This window comes from Oncorhynchus clarkii, chromosome 10 (genome assembly GCF_045791955.1).
Source record: "Oncorhynchus clarkii lewisi isolate Uvic-CL-2024 chromosome 10, UVic_Ocla_1.0, whole genome shotgun sequence".
NCBI classification, from domain to species: domain Eukaryota; kingdom Metazoa; phylum Chordata; class Actinopteri; order Salmoniformes; family Salmonidae; genus Oncorhynchus; species Oncorhynchus clarkii.
The window spans coordinates 20,914,684-20,924,581 of NC_092156.1; the positions used below are offsets into that span (position 1 = coordinate 20,914,684).

Sequence of the window (9,898 nt, forward strand, 5' to 3'; positions counted from 1 at the left end):
GCTGCCTGCCATCCAGGACCTCTACACCAGGCGGTGTCAGAGGAAGGCCCTAAAAATTGTCAAAGACCCCAGCCACCCCAGTCATAGACTGTTCTCTTTACTACCGCATGGCAAGTGGTACTGGAGTGCCAAGTCTAGGACAAAAAGGCTTCTCAACAGTTTTTACCCCCAAGCCATAAGACTCCTGAACAGGTAACCAAATGCTTACCCGGACTATTTGCATTGTGTGCCCCCCCAGCCCCTCTTTTACGCTGCTGCTACTCTCTGTTTATCTTATATGCATAGTCACTTTAACTATACATTCATGTACATACTACCTAAATGGCCCGACCAACCAGTGCTCCCGCACATTGTCTATGGTGCATTGTGTCCCACCACCCGCCAACCCCTCTTTTTACGCTTCTGCTACTCTCTGTTCATCATATATGCATAGTCACTTTAACGATACCTACATGTACATACTACCTCAATAAGCCTGACTAACAGTGTCTGGATATAGCTTGCTACTCTTTTTTCAAATGTCTTTTTACTGTTGTTTTATTTCTTTACTTAACTACACACACACACACACACACACACATATACCTTTTTCCCCCGCACCATTGGTTAGTGCCTGTAAGTAAGCATTTCACTGTAAGGTCTACACCTGTTGTATTCGGCGCACGTGACAAATACATTTTGATTTGATATAATTCACAGCAGTATCTGCTGTAAAAACAGTCATATTTGTGTACAGACCAGGGTCAGGCCCTGGGGTCATCTCTCCCTGGTACCATATAGAACAGAAACATTAAATCATACTCTGGAATGTGGTCTCTAGGTTTTATCACCCAAAAGACATCGTAAATCTCCTGTCAGTGTTATCTCCCAGAGGCCCATCCTCAGTAGAACACACACACAATAGTTATAAGAATACTCTATCTGTTGCATAAAAACAACCATTTGATGCAATAAAGGTATTATAACATAACCTTGCAATTTTCCACCATAGTGTATAATCTAGCACTCTGGGACCCTGCAAACCATGTTTTCTACAGAAGTCAAATGTAATGGAGTCCACTGCCCATGTTGTGAATGATTGCTGTCCATACAATGATTTGTACATTGCTAGACATGACCGCCTTGTCAACCTGATAGCCAGCGAGGTGAGACAGGTAGTCTCACCAACAGCACAAATCCATAAACATTCTTGTGTAAGAGGACGCTGGTTAGATGTTGTTGATGAAGTTTTTTCCTATGTGCCAAATACAAAAACATGGAGCAGGCCTTTGCCGACAAGCTTCTTAAATACCAGCCCCTCATGGCATGCTTGGACAACCTCAGGTGTAGGTGCAAGCTGGTGCCGTTGATATTTGACAGTCTCGGCCATGTACACAGGCTTGCAGTGCGTGGCCTCCAGATTACGGCAAAGCAGTTGGCTAGGTACTGTACTGTTTCAGCTGTCGTGGACAGCCTAGCTGTTTGGAGAAGGAGGTGCTTTCTGTACCCTTGAGTGCCCTGCATACAGAGACCTTTGAAATGTTTGGATCCTTTTTTAATGTAAATTTGATTGGTGATTTAAATAGTTAAACATTTAAATATTTAAATGCGTGTGTGTTCCACCTGTCTGGTGAAGTGGTCATGTAGGTCTCGCTTCTGGTCCTGGGCATGCAGCATTTCCATGACCTTGCGGTTTTCCGGTGTACAAGTGGAACACTCTACCTCACTCTCTGCATAGCTTTCAAAGCAGTGCTGGTGGAAAGAATGACTGCACAGGAAGTGAACAGAGGACAGCTCGAGGGGGCTGTTACACATGCTGCATTTGGTCTTCTGGAAAATCTTTGCACTTGTGAGAAAAGAGGTGGTAAGAGAAACAAAAAAATACTTCGAAATCAGTATAGTTTCAATAAATGGTCTTTGGGAGGTTAATTCAAGCTTTAAAAATACAGTACTAAAAACACATTCAGAATGTAGTTAAATTTGCTTCGAAGTTCAGCCATCAAACAAATGTAGAATGTGCTTGTGTATCTTAGTGCGGAGGACTAAAACTGCCCTTAGCCTTCACTCCACATAGATGTCAAAGAACTGGATGGACTATGGAGGAAACTCCAGTTGTGAACATGACCCAGCTCTAGAGGATAGGGTTTGTTTTTGGACTGGACTTTGGCTATGATTTTCCTCTCCCTCACCTGCTTCTGAGCTCCTGGATCTCGGTGCGGAGGTGGGCCGTCTCCTCAAGGTACTGGCGGATCTTGCGCTCGTCATCCTCGATCTGCTGTGTCTCCCTCTGCAGCTTGTTGATGAGGTAGTCCTTGATGACCGACAGCGTGGCTGTGGAGTTGTGTGCCAGCATCTGCACCACTGTGGACCAACACGTGCATAGACAAGCACACAAGCACATACATACACACAAAACTTAGCAACAGTGCCCAATAAAATTCTCAAACTCTGTTATAATGCTCCGATTACTTTTCCTATTAACTTATAAAGCCCTATAGATTACGTAACCCAGCAACTGGCACGTTTATCATGAATGTACGCATATGACAGAAATAAATCAGTAATCGTTTTTCATATATTGATTTGAGGTTAGCCACGCGGTCAAAACAGAACAGAAACACTCTAGCTAGTGAGACATTCAATAACAGGAAGGAAGTGGAGGCAGAAAACTGCAAAGAACACTTGAGTTTATTTTAAGTTGGTGAGGTCTGAAAGAATTCAGACAGTGACTACTAGGGAAATCTCTACAGAAAGCCCCAGAGTCTTCATCTACAGAGAAGGAGAAAAACTGAGAAAAATGGCCACCAGCTTACCCAATAAGGGAGGAATCAGATTGTTCTGGTCGATGTACTGCAGGACTTGGTTGATGTAGGCCTTGCAGTTCTCCTCTTTGCGGGCAAAGTAGCCCAGCGCCTGCTCCCACAGGCACACTTCCTGGTCACCGTAGCGCTGGGAGCAGGCCTCCACCACTTTGCCGTACTCCTCATTCTGCATGTGGTAGTGCATGATCTGCTGGTACCTAGAGAGAGAATGACATCATTCAAATGACATCATTGATAATTATATCAGTACATACCAATGAATTCCCCATAGTCTGCACTTGTTCACTCTCCATCACAGATTTTAATGCATTGGATCTGGGTGTTAAATGGTAGACAATCCGGCTACACCAATCCCATGGTTTTAAATCCACGAGGTGGAGTCAACGAATGCACACACAAATATTGGAATTTGAAGTGTTTCTGACTGCAAAGGTTTAGAGACAGGAAGACTCACAGCTTTCCCTTCTCATAGAGGTACAGGACCCCTTCTTTGAAGTTGTGCATCTTGCACAGGACGAGGGCCTTGTCAAATACGGTGTTGTCGCTCCTCAGCAAGGACAGTGCTGCCCCCTGCAGGACCTTCTTCCTCTGCCAGCGAAAATAGAAAGACAGTCAGACAGACCGGATCAAAATAAAACGTTTGATACTCAAGACAAAACACATAAATAGTTTAACATGAACTGGTGACACTACAAGTTGAGGAAATGTGTTTATTCTGAAATCTTAATTCAAAGTAATTTAGGCTGCAGATACATCATCTAATATTTCATTTGTAACATTTTGCACATTTTGTATATCTATACAAGTTTAGGTTGTTTGCGTGAACACATGGCGGTTTACAGTACATGTGTGTGTGTTTCCATCACCTCAGGGACTTGTTCATGTGCCCAGTCCTGCAGCCGTAGCACTAGCAGCGTGTCGTACACCCCCTGAGAGAAGAAGGGCTCCACCTCGATGATGTGCTCCAGGAAGGCCCTTAGCTCCTGCGGGTTATTAGCAAACACAGGGATGAACTCCTTTGAGTTGGCCTGGGAGATAAAGGTACAAGTTCCATGTCATTTCAGCAAGCCATGACAACCACCATCTCAGATTGTTTTGAAATAATTTATGTAGTTAGAAGTTGATCAGATTAGCATTTCTGCAACATAATTTTGTTGAAATATAATTAGATCTTTTTTTTGTTCTTTCTTTTTTGTCATAAGCCACCCACGGACTCCCCCACACCAGCAACGAGTATACAATATCAGTTCTTTGTGGCAGACAAGCAGTATAGAGCTGCGGCTCGGAGTATTGTGTCTTCATCCTCTGTAATGTATTCTCAGTGAATTTGGTGATGGTATATTTCCCCTGTTCAGAGAAATTAATCATTGAAGTTGTTAGGTTTATGTCCCATCCTGCATCCTGGTATCACCAGGTTCTGACCACTACAATGAGTAGTGTTATCACTATTACCATGAAATATGCATTTTACCATAACTTGATCATTATAACCATTATAAATAGTACCATCCTTATCAATATAAGCTGTATTACTTGTCTTATACTAAATTGATAAAGCCATTTTAATTAGGGAAAGGATCTCAAAGACTAATCGGCTGCCCGGGGGATGTAGCTGAGCCTCTGTCCAGGCTGTCTCTGTCCGTGGTGTCCCAGCTGGGCTGGTAGTCGGTACACAGGCCCTTGAGGTGCAGCGTGGTGCCGTCGGGGACGTGGTGGATCAGGGTCTTGCCGTAGCGCTTCATGTTGCTCTCTGACTGCTCAAAGGGAAGTCTCCCAATGTAGCACAAGGCCTCCACGTAGTTTTGTAAGACAAAGGGGTTAGAATTTCGGTAAAGGGTCGTTCAAATCGGATTGACTTTACCCAAGAGTAGGGGAAGAGGCTCTTTGTCCAATTATAATCAGAAATTGTCATTTGAAAATGGGTTTTGTGATCCAACAATGGGAGTAGAGAAGCTGCCTAAAATATGTACTGACTGTGGACAGAAGGCAGCACCAAAAGCCTGTGTCATTGAAAACGCAACTTCTCTGCCCTCTCTCCCTCAGCACGATCGGGAAGCTCGAGCCCTCTTACGAGATACGTCCCTTTCTGGATGCTCAAGGATGTTAAAACTATCCTTAATGTAGATTTTGACTCTGAGTTTCAATAATGCAACATCCTGTTCCTATCTATATACCATCAAATTACATTTATTTTACCTTTATATAACTAGGCAAGTCAGTTTTAAGAACAAATTCTTATTTCAATGATGGCCTAGGAACAGTGGGTTAACTGCCTTGTTCAGGGACAGAACGACAGATTTTTACCTTGTCCGCTCGGGGATTCGATCTTACAACCTTTCGGTTAATAGTCCAATGCTCTAACCACTAGGCTACCTCCCCCTTTGCTGCTCATTTCAACATTGTCCAACAGCCTGAGACGGTCTCAAAGCGGTCTGAAAGCTCACCTAGCGTATTTTATCAGGGACAAGCTTAAGAGATCTGTCAGATAGGCCATGTAAGCTAGGGGGGACCTGATGTCTATATATCTAACCCAGAAGGCTGATCTTAACAGTACTACATCCTCTACTATTTTCTAATCTCTATTACCTTCAGGTCCTCCAGCTGGATCTTCAGGTACCACTCGTGGTCCTGGTGCCTCTCGGCCAGGAAGACTGCGTGACTGTGGTAGCCTGCCTGGCGCAGCACCTTGATGGCAATCTCTACGTCGAACTGGACCTCGCTCTTGCTGCTCTGAAGGGGGTCGAAGGGGAAATTAAATTGGGTGTGTATGCTTTTGTTCCAAGCCATCACTAACACACCTGCTTCAACTACTCAACTAATCCCAGACTTTAGTCTGGACCATGATTATCTGAAGGCCCGGAACGAAAACCTTCACACACAGTGTTTAAACCCTTTACAATGAAGATCTGTGAAATTATTTGGATTTTTAGTAATTATCTTTGAAAGACAGTTTCTTTTTTGCTGTGTTTATGTACAATATACATTTCCTTATTGATGTTATACAATCCCAACTCTATGGGATTACTTTTCTGTAAAATCCCAGGTTTAATATTAACTATATCAGCATCTATGACATGAGCTTAAAGCGACCTAACTCCTGCATATAAATCTTATTTATCATTATTAACTATGTATTATGAAGTTGAAGTTAGATACATCGACCCCTGGGATGTACTGTTGGATGGCGCCATCAAGGTCCCCCTTCACGTAGAGGTGGTCACCGTACTACCTGAAGATCTCAAGTGTTGACTCTTAGCTAAGTTTATGGCCATCACAAACAGATTCTTCTTGAATAGCATCTAAAGACAGATTGAAGAGTTAAGTGCCTTACTCAATGGCACAACGGCAGTAAACGATACCTGGGATCTAAAACCTGTTGCCCTCCAGTTTCCAGTTCAATCCGATACAGAGTTTAACATAATACGTTTGAGACGAAAAGAAGGCATGACGTCAGTCAGTGCACTTTGGCCTCACCTCTAGCTTGGTCTGAGTGTCTTTCTCCTGCAGCACAAACATATTTTTGTCCCGAGTCAGGTTGTAGAAGGAGCCCCATTCGGCCAGAACTTCGATGATGTCGTCAAAGGAAGCGCTGTAGGCGATGAACTTGTTGTTCAGGTCGTAGATGGTCAAGGTTTGCTTCTCCGACGGAGACATAACTCTGCTCCCAAATTCAGACCTGAGTACAGAAGTTACATTCAATACATTGTCATAAGAGTTAATATAGTTATATCACCTGCAAATATGCATATATGGTTTGGTTGAAAATACAACCTTCTGCGTTTGTCCACATCCATATAAATTGATTTAGAATAAAATGAATTATTGTGTTTCATTGTTGCAATAAATAAAGACTGACCCTGGCCGTGAACTGAGTCACTGGCTTACTAGGGCTCTTTAATACCGTCCCTAGGAGGGGTGCGTCACTTGAGTGGGTTGAGTCACTGATGTGATCTTCCTGTCTGGGTTGTGCCGTGGCAGAGATCTTTGTGGGCTATACTCAGCCTTGTCTCAGGATGGTAAGTTGGTGGTTGAAGATATCCCTCTAGTGGTGTGGGGGCTGTGCTTTGGCAAAGTGGGTGGGGTTATATCCTTCCTGTTTGGCCCTGTCCGGGGGTGTTATTGGATGGGGCCACAGTGTCTCCTGACCCCTCCTGTCTCAGCCTCCAGTATTTATGCTGCAGTAGTTTATGTGTCGGGGGGCTAGGGTCAGTTTGTTATATCTGGAGTACTTCTCCTGTCCTATCTGGTGTCCTGTGTAAATTTAAGTATGCTCTCTATAATTCTCTCTTTCTCTCTTTCTTTCTCTCTCTCGGAGGACCTGAGCCCTAGGACCATGCCTCAGGACTACCTGACATGATGACTCCTTGCTGTCCCCAGTCCACCTGGCCGTGCTGCTGCTCCAGTTTCAACTGTTCTGCCTGTGATTATTATTATTTGACCATGCTGGTAATTCATGAACATTTGAACATCTTGGCCATGTTCTGTTATAATCTCCACCCGGCACAGCCAGAAGAGGACTGGCCACCCCACATGGCCTGGTTCCTCTCTAGGTTTCTTCCTAGGTTTTGGCCACAGTGTTTTTCCTAGCCACCGTGCTTCTACACCTGCATTTTTGGGGTTTTAGGCTGGGTTTCTGTACAGCACTTTGAGATATCAGCTGATGTACGAAGGGCTATATAAATACATTTGATTTTATTTGAACCTTAGGGGACCCGCTCAATAGAAATGGTTGCTGTGCCATCATCTGAGGGAGTTGTTCTTACTTGTTGGGAGACTTGATGTTCATGGTGAGCAGCAGGAGGTATCCCCGGTGCCAGTAGGCCAACAGCTTGTGCCCATCGAATGCGAAACAGGAACCCCGTTCGTCGGGCTGGTAAAGGTACACACACTCGTCCCCCGGGACGATGAACTGGGAGTCCTGGCAGGGGTCTGTGAGCGCAGAGCAATGCAGCGCACAACCGTGAGTGTCCAGCTCCAGTTTAGGGTACTCTTTCACCGTCAAAGTGTAGCACGAGTCATGGGGGGAAGACAACACCAAATGAAACATAAGTAAGTTAGTGCGTATGCTCCAAGGTGGTGGCAGGCTTGGGGTCAATGCCATTTCCAATCTGTCAATTCAAATCATTACTAAAAATATGTGGCACCTTTATTGTAATTTACATTAATATCCTGAATTGAAATTGATCTCAAAAGCGATTGTAAGGACTTCACTTGGAGTGGCATTGGAAGACTCTAATTACCTACATGGACTTTTTCCAGAGTGTCAACAAATAGATGAGTGACCTTGCCCTGCTGACGGAAAGCGAGGCCTGTGATTGAATAGGTGCCCTCATGCCAGGGTTTTACTGTGCCTGTCCCGAGTGATGTCATCCTTTGTTAACACCATATTGCCATCTGTGAAGCCTGAAAGGACATAGGGATTATAGATTTATGACAGGGAGCAAAAACAAATGTCAAACCCAAACTATAGCCAATGTTTTTTATTTTACTAGGCAAGTCAGTTAAGAACAAATTCTTATTTTCAATGACGGCCTAGGAACAGTGGGTTAACTGCCTGTTCAGGGGCAGAATGACAGATTTGTACCTTGTCAGCTCGGGGGTTCAGAGCTAACCTTCCGGTTACCAGACCAATGCTCTAACCACTAGGCTACCCTGCCGCCCCAGGTAGCGCAGAAATGCCGCTTACCAATGGCCATAAAGTTGAGGTTCTCGTGTACAGTGAGGCAGGACACCTCTGGTGGCTTGTTCCCAGGAATAGCTGGGAATATTCTGGTACGCAGAGGATTCCCGCTGTCTCGCTTGTCTAGATTCCATACCTTCGCCTGGGAAACAGCTAGGTTTTAATAACAGTTCACAAATAACCAAGAAAACGAACACACTCTTTTTTTGATAGTCTGTATTAAATACATCCTACCAATGTTCTTACAAGGGGGTTAACTGTAGTGAGCGTGTCAAAAACCATATCTGACCATCCATATGTAATTTATTCTGGGTCAAGGAAGCATCAATATAGATCAGGAGAGACAAATGGCCATTTGCATGGAGTTAGGGATAGAGGAGACAATTACAAAGGCAATACCCTGTTCGAATACTCTCAATGTATATCATTAGCCATAGGACTAAGAAGAGTAATGTTCAAGCAATGTAAATACGTACTCTTCTTAGTCTTATGGCTAGCACATAATATATTGTGACATGACTGGACTGGTGTAAGCAAGCCTTCCACGGCATTACTGTACATCAAATAAAATGTTATTTGTCACATACTTTGTAAACAACAGGTGTAGACAAATAGTGAAATGCTTACTTACAGGCCCTTCCCAACAATGCAGAGGAAAAAATATATATAAATAATTGAAAAATAATAACACACGGAATAAATACACAATGAGTAACGATAAATTGGCTATATAAGCGGGGGCCCGAGTTAATTGAGGTAGCTATGTACATACAGTTGAAGTCGGATGTTTACATACATTTAGGTTGGAGTCATTAAAACTAGTTTTTCAACCACTCCACACATTTCTTGTTAACAAACTATAGTGCTTCTGCTTCTGATATGCTAATTGACATCATTTGAGTCAATTGGGGGTGTACATGTGGGTGTATTTCAAGGCCTAACTTCAAACTCAGTGCCTCTTTGATTGACATCATGGAAAAATCTAAAGAAATCAGCCACGACCTCAGAAAAAAATTGTAGACCTCCACAAGTCTGGTTCATCCTTGGGAGCAATTTCCAAACGCCTGAAGGTACCACGTTCATCTGTACAAACAATAGTACGCAAGTATAAACACCATGGGACAACGCAGAAGTCATACCACTCAGAAAGGAGATGCGTTCTGTCTCCTAGAGATGAACGTACTTTAGTGCGAAAATTGCAAATCAATCCCAGAACAACAGCAAAGGACCTTCTGAAGATGCTGGAGGAAACAGGTACAAAAGTATCTATATCCACCGTAAAACGAGTCCTATACCGACATAACTTGAAAGGCCGCTCAGCAAGGAAGAAGCCACTGCTCCAACATGGGGACAAAAATCATACTTTTTGGAGAAATGTCCTCTGTTCTGATGAAACAAAAATAGAACTGTTTGGCCA

At 43.6% G+C, this 9,898-nt stretch overlaps 1 pseudogene; it reads right to left on the bottom strand.

Moving 5' to 3' along the window:
• Window positions 1–1,581: 1,581 nt before the first annotated feature.
• LOC139419191 (vacuolar protein sorting-associated protein 11 homolog) lies at window positions 1,582–8,763 on the bottom strand (annotated as a pseudogene).
• Between the last annotated feature and the right edge of the window lie 1,135 nt (window positions 8,764–9,898).